Source organism: Sapajus apella, unplaced genomic scaffold (genome assembly GCF_009761245.1).
Source record: "Sapajus apella isolate SASKATOON/1434 unplaced genomic scaffold, GSC_monkey_1.0 scaffold25, whole genome shotgun sequence".
Classification (NCBI taxonomy): domain Eukaryota; kingdom Metazoa; phylum Chordata; class Mammalia; order Primates; family Cebidae; genus Sapajus; species Sapajus apella.
Genome location: NW_022436965.1, coordinates 14479952 through 14492348, shown reverse-complemented (window position 1 = coordinate 14492348; position 12397 = coordinate 14479952). Strand labels below are relative to the sequence as shown.

Here is a 12397-nt window from a genome sequence, read left to right as displayed (position 1 = left end):
ATGTAGTTTATGTTTATATACATTATACCATAATATCAATTTAAAAAGCTGACAACAAACACACAAAAACAAATACGTATTTTATAAGTTAACTTTAAATCCAATATTGGTCTTTAACAATTAAAAGTCATTATACATGATTTAAATATTTTCTGATTTCCCAACATAATACATAAACCCCTTACCACTACTATATTTAGAAGATCTCCATAATCATTCAGTATAAGAGGAAAGCCATTTCAGCTATGAAGCTATTTCTCCCCCAGAATATAGCACTGCATTATCAAAAAGAAAGGTAAATATTTTTGTCATTCCTCTCTCCCAGTTAAATATAAAGACTGTTTTATACATAAGCTTTGCTATTTACTATGATAAACATTTCCAGCTTACATTTCTCCCTCTTTTATTAAATAGAGATAACTATTAAACAAAATCAGAATACAACCATTCTTTATTTAAAATTTCTTTCTTCAAAACTGATGATTTCTCTCAGAATGAGAATGAGTAATTTCACAGAAAAAAGAAACTGAAAAGACTTTATGTTAATACATTTCAATATTTAAGCCAAGTGGAAAAATTCCTATAAAACGTTACCCAATTAATAAAGACGAAATACAAAACAAGAATCATCCTATAGGCATTGAATTCATAAATCAACAGTCAAAAATATTTCTACCTCAGGCTTACATGACTTTATCTACAAGTTCAGCCAAATATTCAAGAAAGAAGTAATTCCATATTATACAAATTTTTCCACACCAAAGGAGGAAAGAACTCCTTAACTTGATTTACGAAGCTAACATATCCATGATATAAAAACTTGACATGGACAATGCAAAAAAAGGAAAAGATTACAGGCCAATGTTATTTATAAAGACAGATGAAAAAATCCTAAACAAAACAGTAGCAAGTTGATTTTAACAATATATAAGGAAAATAAATCTTGACCAAGTTGGGCTTATTCCAGTGAATGTAAGGTTGGTTTAATATTAGGTAAAAACAATTTATTTTAACTACTAGACCAATATTTGAAAGAAAAATATTATATCATGTTAAATAGGTATTTATTTAAAAAAAAGCAATCATATACTTTAGCATTCATTTATGGTAAGAATTCTCAGCACATTGAGAACAGAAAGAAACTTCCTTATAAGGGTAGGCATCTACAAAACTCTTACAGCAGACATACTTATTGATAACATATTTAAAAGCTTTCCCTTTGTTGAGGAACAAGTCAAGGTAGCCAGATAACCACTACTTTTATTTAATAGTACAGCAGACGTTCTGGCCATCAAAATAAGGCAAATGAATAAAAGATATAAAGGTATAAGTACTGAAAAAGCAGACATTAAACTTTAATTGTTTGTGGATGATTTAAGTGTGTACATACAAATACAAGGAATGTAGAAATGAATAATTAAAATAAGCGAGTTTAGCAGGACTGTTGGATTAAAAATGAAGATAATAAATAATGGATTCCTCAAGGACTACCTAGATACCTTTTTCTTATTTAAAAAAATATATTTATTAGTTAACTTGAATAGTTAATATACACATGTGGTAAAAATTCACACAGTACAAAAGAATAGGGGAAAATTGAGTGTCTCTCATCTCCCTGTTAGGAAGTCAACTATTTTCAGGTGTGAAGTCTTTCTAGGTAAATTATCATTATTAATGTAAACCTGAATTGTGTGATAGATCAAATACATCTTTGGGGCCTTCTCAAAATGTACTGAGTCAAAAGTTTTCTATTTGGTGATTATACCCTCCCTTTATCTTTTTTTTTTTTTTTTTTCTGTTTCAGATTTAACAAATAACCCTATATCCAACTTGAGACTCCATTCTGTTTTAAGTGGCAAGCCAAATTTCATATTCAATTCTAAGACTCTTCATCACCCAAGACAGGTCTGTAGGCTTCTCTTAAAGAAAAAAACAATTTTACAGGGTTTTCTATTTTCATAGACATGCCATAACTGGTTTTCAGGAGGAAATGGGCCAGAATTATATAAGATAATCTGTATCCCTAAAATCAAATTAACATGTGGACAAAACATAAATGCTATATATAGATAGCTAGACAGAGTGGCAGAGTAGATTACTGTGGGGTAAAAAGCCTAGAGTATGATTTTTAAGGTTAGTTCCCATTTCAAGTGGTAGAATACTATTAGTGACACAGAAAATGCAAAGTACTCTGAAATACTATTCACATTTGTCCTCTAAAAGCAAAAACTGCAGCTGAGATGGCTAGTGAAATTATAAGCAGTTCTGTGTTAAACAATTTGTCCTATAAGCAGTGAATTTTCTTCTTAAAGTGTGCCCACTAAGTTTAAATTTTATGTTCATTTAAGTCCTTTAACAAGCATTTGGTTAAATGGAAATGGTAAATTATAGTATTTGCAAATACAGCTCCCTAAAGGGCACAGAACAGTGAGAAACATGGCTGAATTTAATATCCTTCCTCAAATAAATATAAAGAAGAAAACAAAAAGCTGAGGTAACTAGGCTTCACACAAAGCAACTCACAATCTGTATTATATCTGTCAATTCCTTAACATTCTCTCCATAGAGCCTCTGGTCTTATTTGGGCAAAGGCATTCTCTTTATGAACACAAATATCTTTTCTCATTGTCAGAAGAGAGAGGGTTAATTTGCAGTAATGATTTCATGTCACTGAAAATAAAAGACCATACCTGCCTTAAGCTCTTTTTCATACCAAGATGATAAACATAAAAGAATGGGCTTTTGCTTCATTTTTTTTTCCTCTTTGGGGTGGGCTGTTATTGTTTGTAGTGCAATTGCATCCTGAAAACTAAAATAGCTTCTCTTCTCATGTAGGAGGTCATGGACTGTGTATATAGTCAAATCTGATTTTCACTCAAGATACTGCGGCCACAGAACAATTTCAAACAAATTTGCCCTTCTTTTCATGAGTGATCTACAGTTGCCTTATGAACACCCTCTCCCTTACCCTTGAGAAGAAATACAGATATAAGATATAGAGAATCTTAAAATTTTTCTTTGTTCAATGCCTTGCTAAGTGATACTGATACTATTCAATAGTCTAATTTCATCACCAGTACTGACATTTTGTTACTTTATCCTATTGGGCCATTGTTGATTTCCGGACATGTAGAATCACTCTTTCACTAAAAGCACTTTCTAATGCATCTTTAAAAATATCAAATTTCTTTTGTTTTGGGATCTCAGAGTTAAATACATTTCACTTATCCGATTCATCAGGAGAATCCTCCTATTGAAACAGTGACCTATTTATTCTAGACATAAATCTATGCTGCATTTGGGTACCAAGTTAGAGTCCATACAAAGATACTCAAACATAGGTTCCAATATCATCTTCAACGGTTTTAAAACGCCATTTGTAAGCCTAATAGTTTCTTTTTGTCCCTGACCTTTCTTTCAGTATGTGGTCTTTCAAAGTTGACTTGGTAAAAATATATGTTAAAATGTCTAAGAAAGAATGAACACAAAGCTACAGTCTATCAATAAAAGGTCTTGCTCTTTAAACTAAAATGTTAAGTTAGCCTTCCTTGCAATCTATAAAAAATCAAAGGGGGTTGAGTGAATTAGCTGTCTGAACTGTGTCTGCAAGACAGACAATAAATGAACTTCGTGAATTTGAGATTTTCAGATCTGTGTCTCCTTTTACTATTACACACACACACACTTAAAAACCTGTATCATTATCACATAATTATTTATTGAGCACTATAGGTCAGTGACTTAGTTAAGAATTTTATATGGATTACTTCACTTAATCTGCATAGCAACCTAATGAGAAAGATACTATTTTTATTCACAATTTACAAAGAAAAATAGTCTTAGACTTAATAACTTGTCCAAATTCATACACATAAATAATAAACAGCAAAGCCAGGAATCAACTTGTGAAGACTGAGAAATACACCAATGCTGATTTGTATCATATTGACCCCGTAAGCTAATCACATGCCTGGGCCCCATCTTGAATTTACTATAGCAGAATGGAAGGAAGGAGAAAGGTGTCTTGGGTGGTCATTACTATGTACAATAGAGCTTCCAGTTCTCAAACGTTATAAATATACATTGCAGTTCAAATCTCATAAACTAAGGTTCCTAAAAGCCTTGTTATATGCAAAATTTGGTCTTGTATATATCTCTCTCTGAGTATGATTTCAAGTGATATCATCAGAAAAAACGGCTTGGACACAGAACCAAAGTGGTAAACAGTGCTCCACAGTTAATATACATGGCATTGACAGGCCAAATTCCCACTCTCCTCCCAATCTATCCCTCTGTACACAAAATTCCAATTTAAGATATGGGGAACTGGAATTTCTTCATCACAAGGGAACACTTTCAAAATCAGTTAATCCCAAATTCTCCTCTTTCTTCTCCACTAGTATCCTTGCTTAGAAAATCTTAAAATTGCTCATTAAAATGAAAAAAAAAGTATATTTCTAAAGGGTCTAGAAAAGTATGGCTACTCATTTGACAACTGTCTAACACAAAAACTGTTCAGGGTAAGAAATATGGGATGTCACCACCATAAACAAGGATCCTCATACAACTAGTTATAAATAAACCCAGGCTAGTCTTGAACTCCTGACCTCAGGTGATCCACCTGCCTCGGCCTCCCAAACTGTTGAGATTACAGGCATGAACCCCTGTGCCATTGAAACCCTGTCTCTACTGAAAATACAAAAGTTAGCCAGGCATGGTAGTGGGCACCCGTAATTCCAGCAGGAGGCTGAGGCAGGAGAATTGCTTGAACTCAGGTGACAGAGACTGCAGTGAGCTGAGATCACGCCACTATACTCCAATCTGGGAGACAGAGTGAGAGTCCATCTCAAAAAATTAAAAATAATAAACAAACCCAGCTGTGGCTGCTAAGTTGCAGAAGGCAGGTGGAGGTAGGTGGGCGTAACCTCTCCCCACAACTAACAGCAAAACACAAACTATGAAAAACCAAGATTTTAAATTCAGTACTAAGAAGGTAAACTTAGCAGCCAGCTTTCCTTTGCAAATGGTTATTTCTAAACTTTGATTACAGCCTTAAAAGATTACAAAAACTAGATTTTAGAAAAATCACTGTCTTAATGAGAAAAACTTCATGGAAGCTAACTCTGATTAGCTCCTTCGTATCTATTGACCTTTACTGGTAACCATGAATTAGCTAAGCCAATGGGGCCCCTTAGAAGAATAATATTTCTTTGTTCTTTTTTTTGAGATGGAGTCTTACCCGGTCACCCAGCCTAGAGTGCAGTGGCATGATCTCAGCTCACTGCAATCTCCACCTCCCAGGTTCATGTCATTCTCCTGTCTCAGCCTCTCAAGTAGCTGGGATTATGAGTACTCTGCACCATGCTCGGCTAACTTTCGTGTTTTTAGTAGAAATGGGGTTTCACCATGTTGGCCAGACTGATCTTGAATTCCTGACATTCAGTGATCCACCTGCCTCAGCTGGCCTTCCAAAGTGCTGGGATTACCAGGTGTGAGCCACCGCACCCAGCAAGAGAAGAATAATATTTCTACATGCATTCTACTTTCTGGTTGTAGGTTCCTTAAATAAGCAAATAATACCAATTTTCAAAACTCATACGATACCCCAAAAACCAGTTCAGATGGATAAAGAGGTAACATTACTTGGTTACCCAATTAAAAAACAATCTAGTACCCATAACCAGCAGAGATACTGAATAAAATGGCAAAGAAAGCAATATTCAAAGTGGCAGTTTTAAAGGTTGTATGGAGGGGAACGATCAGACTTAGCCAGCTGTCCTAAGCCAGACAGAGACCTCCATATGTTTATGTAGGATTGCTGCAATCTGTAGACAAAAGGCATTTTTTCATTTGTCCACATGGTTGGTTCCTGCAGCTTCCATTTTGGTGTGCTTCATTATTAGGAAGACTTTTGTTAACCAGTCTTTTATATTCCAATGACCTAACTGCATCAATTAAAAATCATTTAAATATACTTTAGTGCATTCAAATAAGGTAAATAAAAAATTGGGATTCAGATAATAGAAAAAGAACCATTAAGAAGGTATACTTAGCATACAAAGTCAAAGTGATCCTTAGGAAGAAAAGGTTGTAAAGAACATACACAAGAGAAGAAGGATTTAGATACACAAGAACACATACATTAATCATTCCTTTCATTCTCAATGCTTTTCAAAGTCTTCTGCCAACTGGCCTGAACAACCTGATTGATTATCCTTGCCACACTGCACTCAAATATTATCTCCAAACACTTTGAACTTGCAGCACATGTTAATAGTATCTCTGGACTCTGGATGATCTTTTGAATAAAGTTTGAGAACAATGTGCTTACCATGACAAGTATGACTGGGGAAAAATGAATAAATTGCTGATTATTACTGAGAAGAGCTCCTCTGAGCATAGTAGAACTGTGCATATTTAAGAGAGCTATTTGCAAATTTCCTCCAGGCTAACAAAGCTGATTCTAGAATTCAGTACTATTTTGGGGGTAACAGAAAAAACAATACATTTAAGACATGGAAACCTGGATCTGAATTTTGGTTCTGCTTAATCCTTTTAGAGACTCACTTTCTTCAAATACAAAGCAGATAATCTTAGGTAGAATCTTTATGAAGATTCAAGGAAAACACAGTAGAGCATTGTTAGGGATCAGAACACACTACCTCTAAATACGCACCTTGGTATTTGAAAAAACACCAGAAGCAGGAAGAACTTCTCCCATACTTTTCCTCTGAAGTGGGTCATAAAAGAATTCTCTGACTTTCCTCTGAAGCAGGTCATAAGACCCTCGTCCTTACCTTTCCTTACCTGGAGAAAAGGAATGTCCTTTCCTCTGGAGACAGAGATACAAAGAAGAAGCTGAACAAACAGACCTTGCTAAGTTGCCCCCAGTTTACTATCATTAGATCATACCCCTTTGTCCTCCAATCATACTTCTCCATGACTAACCATCTCTTCATCAAACCTAACCATAAAAATACATAAGTTTACCCATTCTTTGGGTCTTCATTTCTGAAGACTTCTGTGTTATGTAAAACTTCTATGTCATGTAAAACTTACAGAGGTCTCAGTCATGAATCAAGCAAGAGGTGAGAATCTTTTCTCCCTTACAGCATGTAACCAAAAAGTAACTGGCATATCATAGGCACCAAATAAATAGTAGCTACTTTTACTAAAATACTATATAATCTTAATTTCTTTACAGTTAAAGGGCAGTTATGTCAATACTATTAGTATTATATTAGTACTATCAGTATCAAAGTATACTAATAGTAATAATACTAGTATATTCTAGTCAGTAGATTTACGATCTTATGAAATTGATTAAGGTAGGATCTCCAGGTTAAGCAGGCTTAAATTTTATTCTAACTCTCTTTAATTCCTCTTTCCCAGAGAACTAAGTAGCTCTTACTCTGGTAGCTGCTGGTGTTTGTATTTTTTTGCTTTCTAAGTTGAAGCAAGAAGTGTAACCGGGGTAACACTAATGAAAATACAACAAACAATTCAAGATGAATATTTGAATGGTAGTTGGTAGACTACATTCTATAGGTTCATCAACAGCTGTGAGAAACCAGAAACGAAAGAGATAAAATGGTTAAAAGAGGAAATAAAAGTAGGATTGAGCTAAAAAAATGATGAGAATTTAGTTAAGCAGAAATAAGAGGACAAGGCAATACAGATACATGAATAACAACATGAACACAAGTTTAGAAGCCAGAATGGGAATAGCATGTGACAATGAAGAACCTTTCTTAATGAAGTAAGTGAACTGTGTTAGAAAAAAAGAAAGTTAGATGAATAGCATTATACTAGATTACTGAAAATCTTGAATGTAATAGTTTAGATATAATAGTCTAAGTACAAACACATGAGATGAGGGAATAGAGTGGTTAAGAAGTAGATATAGGAACAACATTTAAAATCACATCTGTGATTATTCTATACTTTTAATTTTAAAATTAGATAAAGCTATAGGAAGTGAAATAGATTAAATAACAAGTTCAGGTAATATATTTATCAAAATTTCCCCTTATTTTTAGTGTTGGCCAAAATATACCAGATCGAGGTACATGCAAATGCTGAATTTCAAACTTTTCTGAAAGACCTGGGTCAACTAAAGGTAACAAGCAATGTTTGTTGTTGTTTGACTCAGTATCTCTGTATAAAGATGAACAGCTGGTAGCGCATAAAGGCTGAAGGGTACATAAAGCTGTTAGAAGTAAATCAAGAGAAGGTGAAGATAAGGAACAGGAATGAGGAGATGAAAAGCAGGAACGAAAACAAAGATAAATATAGAAGATACTTCAAAGAAAGAGCTGCTATTTGATGAATAATTAGACAGAATATAAAGAGATGCAATAATAATGATTCTGAGGTTTTAGACTTAAATAACTTAGAAAGACTTTTAAAGCCAGAAGAGAATTAGGATGTTAATATGTCAAAGTTGGAAAGGTATTTTGTAATAACTATTTTTTTATTGTACAGAACATATTCTCCAAAAACTCAATGCTTGATTTAAATTAACCTCATTTGTTATATTTTGAATCTTCAAGTAAGTTCTTATTTTGGTCATTTGGATCCTTGAAAGTTTAACCAATCATGCAAAATTTATTAATTTAGAAAATTCTTAAGCAAATATACAAGCAGAAAAGAGCTCAAAAACTGCTATTTTATAGTACTTTATTATATATGAATCCCATGGAAAGTTTGTTAAAAATGGAGGTTCCAGAGCCTCCAGGTTGGTGAAAACATTAAGGTACTAGGAGGGTACCCATCCAGGAAAAATGCCAAAGTGTTTTTAACAGTCAATGGCACAGACCTATTCTTCCATGTGCTCCACCTGCCACTCTCCAATACCTTGCCCTATGCATCTCTTCCAATGAGCTATTTCAGAGTTGTGTCCATTGTAATACATCAGTCAATGTTTCATGGAATTTGGCTGTAAACATCAGAACATAGTACCTTTCAGGAGGCAGATCTTCGACTCCAGCTTTTAATGTTCTGATTAACTTATGGCGCTGCCAGAATGTTCTAGCCTTTGTTTTTGACACTGAGGAGACCGACGAGAACCCTGGCCTATTATCTAATGTCTCCCTTGGATTTCCTCTCTACATCTTCCAAAGTGACCAACAAACCATGGAGAGCCTCCTGATGTGGCACTCAGGAGGGTTTGAGACAGTTCCTAATCATTCCTGTAAAGGAAGAATAGGTCTGTGGCAGTGACTATTAGAAACACTTTGGCATTTTCTTCCCAGCTGGGAACACTATGGCACTTCTAAATTTCCTCAGGTGGCTTCAAGATTGGATGTGACAGAGATGGGATCTTTGCTTCACCCATGCAATTCTAGGCTACTTAACAAAAGGAGAGAATTATATAACCCATAACAACAACAACAACAACAACAAAAGGTGGTTCTTGGTCCTTACCCTCTAAATATAACAAGTCGAGGGTTTAGAAATTTAAATTTTGAATTCATTTCCTAAGTTACTAATAATTCTAAAGTAGATGATTAATAGACCACACTTTGAACACATGTTTACCCTGACTAAATTAATACAACTCCCACACTGAAGGTCAGGCACAAAAAAAAAAAAAAAAAAAATGCACCTGTGTAAAAAATTTCCAAGTGTAAAAAATATTTACCTCAGTATTTACTGTCCTATATAACATGCCTGGCTTTGAACCAAAACTTACAGGCATTCAGGGAAACATAGAATCTGAGGAGAAAAAGCAATCATTAAACCAGACTCAAGTATGACACTCAGTTCAAATGTTAAAACTGTATGAAATAATCAAACTTAGTTCAAATGTTAAACTGTATGAAATAAAATAATGATGATTAATATGGTTAAAGGGGCTGATGGAAAATGTAGAAAACATTAAAGATCAAATAGGTAATTTCAGTGAAGGGATTAAACTATGAGAAAGAATCAAACAGAAATCCTAGAAATAAACAAACATAGTAATAGAAATGAAAGATGCTTTTGATGGTATGATCAGCAGTCTTGAAACAGTTGAGGAAATACACGGGCCAGGTATGGTGGCTCAGGCCTGTAATCCCAGCACTTTGGAAGGCCGAAGTAGGTGGATCACCTGAGGTCAGGAGTTCAAGACTAACCTGACCAATATGGTGAAACCCTAGCTCTATTAAAAATTCAAAAATTAGCTGGGTGTGGTGGCATGTGCCTATAGTTCCAGCTATTCGGGAGGCTAAGACAAAATTGCTTGAACCTGGGAGGTGGAGGTTGCAGTCAGCTGAAATCATGACACTGCACTCCAGCCTGGGCAACAGAGTGATACTCCATCTCAAAAAACAAAAACATGAACCTGAATATAGAACAACTGAAATTACTCAAAATAAAATACAAAGAACTAAGAAGTTAAAAAAAACAAAACAAAATGGGCATCTGAGAGCTGTGAAACAGTATTAAACAAGCTAACATACCCATAATAATTAGAATTCCAAGTGAAGAGAAAAGGTGGCAGAAGTAGTATTTGGAAAAATAACAACTGCGAATTTCTCAAAGTTAATGGTAGAGACCAAACCCATATTCAAGAAGTTCAGAGAACACTAAGCAAGATGAGCCAACATCTCAGCATATCATATGGAAACTGCTGAAAAATCAAAAAAAAATCTTTAACAAAGAGAGGGAAAAAAAAGGAGACATATTATCTACAGAGGAACAAAGATAAGAATTACATCAGACTTCTCTTATGAAACTATGTCAGCAGGAAGACAATGGTATAACATCTTTAAAGTGCTAAAAGAAAATATCTGTCAATCCAGAGTTCAATACCTAGCAAAAATATCTTTCAAAAAGGAATAATAAATATCTTTCTCAGACAAACAAAAACCGAATGGTATTCACCATCTGCAAATTACCCTACAGAAAATGTTATGGGAAGTTATCAGGGATGTGATGCATGTCAGGATCTTGAATTTATACAAATAAATGAAGATGACTAAAGATAAAATAATATTCATTTTCTCTCTTATTTTTAACTTCTCTAAAAGATAATTAGTGCAAAAGTAGCAACATTTTATTGTGTGTTGTAACATATGTAAAAGTAAAATATATAACAACAATAGCACAAAGGACACTATGTAAGAAGAAATTCAAGATACACTGTTGTAAGGTTCTCATACTACCCTTGAAGCAGTACAGTATTACTTAAAAAACACTCAGATTACTTTAAAAGGCATAATGTAAGCTCTAGGGCAATCACTCAGAGAAATTGTGAAGAAAGGTATAAATAATAAGTCAAAAGAGGTGACACAAATCATAAAGAACATCCTATGAAATCTGCAAAAAGACAGAGAAAAAAAGAAATAAATGAAAAAATATGGAGCAGGAATGAAGATATATTTTAATACAAATATAATCACACATACATTAAGTGGCATAGCAAGGTAGTATGTTATCTGTAAGTAACCTACTTTACAAATAAAGACACAGATTAAAAGTCAAAACATGGAGAAAAACATATCATGCAAATGCTAAGCAAAAGAAAGCTGGAAGCTATATTAATTTCAGAGAAAATAAGACTTCAGGACAAGAAATATCAAAATAAAGGGGGATACTACCTCAGAATAAAGGTTTTTTTTTTCCTCAAGAATAACAATCTGAAATACATGCACAATAGTGCACTGAATACACGAAGCAAAATGGATACATTCCAAAGGAAAAAGAGAAAACTCACAATTACAGTTGAGAACCTCCATATTTCTCTCTCTCTCTCTCTCCCTTATGACAGAGTAAGCAGGGAGAAAAACACTAAGGATTTTTAGTAGATGTCATATATATGACAAAAATAGCACCAAATAGGCAGCAATTTTGAAGGTAGTGGCATTAAACCAAAGTTTCTATATTTTACGAAATATTACATTAGTATTAATCTAATGTAAATTGTGATTAGTAAGATGCGAATTGTAATACCTAGAGCAACTACTAAGGAAATAAAACAAAATTAAATTAAATTTATATGGGACATTACAAAGTCACAAGGTAGTGAAAGACCACTACAGAAATAAAAAGGGCACTCAGAAAAGAAATAGCAAAATGCTACCATAAATCAAAACAAGACATTATTTAAATCAAATAGGAATGGTCTAAACACCCCAATCAAAAGGCAGGAATTATCAGACTGAAGAAACAAAAAAATTCAACTCTATTCCACTTGTAAGACACATACTTTACATTCAAAGAAATAAATAGGTTGAAATTAAAAAAAGGTAGGTAGACAATATATAGCACATAAACAGTAACTATAAAAAGGCTGGAATGGCTATGTTAATGTTAGACAAAACAGACTTTATGATCAAAAACATTATCAGAGACAAAAAGGGACACTTCATAATGATAAGAGTCAATACATATCAAGAAGCTATAACAATTA

General features: G+C 33.8%; 1 protein-coding gene and 1 non-coding gene across 10 annotated transcripts in view; both read right to left on the bottom strand.

Annotated features, from left to right (window-relative positions):
- The window catches only part of COP1 (COP1 E3 ubiquitin ligase), a 222101-nt gene that overhangs the window by 13089 nt on the left and 196615 nt on the right, over nucleotides 1-12397 (bottom strand). The window lies entirely within an intron of this gene.
- On the bottom strand, nucleotides 5741-5883 carry LOC116560366. The gene has a single exon (XR_004272944.1).